The sequence below is a fragment of the Penaeus monodon genome, chromosome 22 (assembly GCF_015228065.2).
Source record: "Penaeus monodon isolate SGIC_2016 chromosome 22, NSTDA_Pmon_1, whole genome shotgun sequence".
Classification (NCBI taxonomy): domain Eukaryota; kingdom Metazoa; phylum Arthropoda; class Malacostraca; order Decapoda; family Penaeidae; genus Penaeus; species Penaeus monodon.
The window spans coordinates 5,339,755-5,341,184 of NC_051407.1; the positions used below are offsets into that span (position 1 = coordinate 5,339,755).

Here is a 1,430-nt window from a genome sequence, read left to right on the forward strand (position 1 = left end):
TACTCCGATAAAAAGTGCTTCTTTAGTCAAAGTACACGTAAATACTTAAAGAAATCGAACATTGCCTGAAGAATCTGCATGGGCCAAGTTTTAACGGCTTCAAGTCTAACCAATCACCTGCTGTAACGTTTCCAATATCAGCCAATCACCTGCTTTAACGTTTCAAACTCTGGCCAATCAGCTACTGCTCCGTTTTAAATTTTAGCCAATGAGCTGTCGTAAAGCCTCGAACTTCAGCCAATGAACTGCCGTATCGCTTCGGACATTTAGCAATAAACGAAGTCGATTGGGAAAAAAGGTTGTTCCTCGGGGCGTTTACGGTAAAGAGGTTGTAGCAATTTGCTTATTATTTGCACATGCATTAGACGAATTGCCTCTAGCGATCTGGCATGCAAATAGCGCACTTCAACCGTAGAGGCATCTGCAATGGACTTCCCCGTAGAGACTGCAGATAACAGTTACAACAAGGACAATAATGGCGCGTATAAATACAGAAAACGAGCGATTTTGCGATATCGAAGTTACACTGTTTCCCGCCATTTCTACCGTGACTACATATGCATACATAGGGACGATTTACCCGCAGAATAAACCATAAACGTTTTCACGCGGTTGTCACTCTAACACAACAAACCCAATATTTGTAATCCAGTGATCTGAGAAGATTTTTCTCCTTTGCCCCATTCTTTCTTCTATTAGGAGATTTCGTATCAAAATCTACATCGCATTCACACGTAAATAGCCGTAATTCAGTGCTATTAGAAGCTTCAATACATATACGATTTTTTTCTCTTCTGTTAATCCGCATGCACTGGGATTTATGCATATCCACACTAATCCAACTTCCGAATCCATTGCTACCTCGAATGGCGTACCTCGAACAGATATTCCCTCGTATCTGCATATTTCGAATGAGCCAATTAGCGCACGTTGCGTATTACATATTCATTACGTTAATCGATCTGTACCCGCAGGACATTGGCGTGGCATTTGAGCAATATTGCAGAGGTAATCTAAGGAATATCAGGAATATTAAGTGTCTTTTTTGAGGAGATAAAAGTGTCCTTTAAGGGGATCTGATCTCGGGTAGGTATGGTGTGTGATCTTCTTTTGTTTTCTAAATCCTTTTGGTTGTATAGTGCGGTGATAGTGTCTCATACATGTAACTATTTTTTGAAAATGTTTGTTCATTATATTCATTTTGTTATTTTGTATGAATTATGTAAATGTTGTGTTTTTTGTATAGATTATGTAAATACGTTTTTTTCCCGCTAATTTCATCGGCGAGTATGCAAATTGCTATAAACATTATTTTGTGATTTATTTATTATCTACTATTGAATGATTAGATTAGGTATTTTTTTGTGATTCTGTTTTCTCCCGTGATGTGACAGCCAATCAGTTAATCAAGTTACCTATCAATCAGTCAC

At 38.2% G+C, this 1,430-nt stretch overlaps 1 protein-coding gene across 1 annotated transcript in view; it reads left to right on the forward strand.

Moving 5' to 3' along the window:
• LOC119586843 overlaps positions 1-1,430 on the forward strand; it is a gene marked incomplete at its 3' end in the record, with an annotated part of 157,934 nt that overhangs the window by 148,199 nt on the left and 8,305 nt on the right.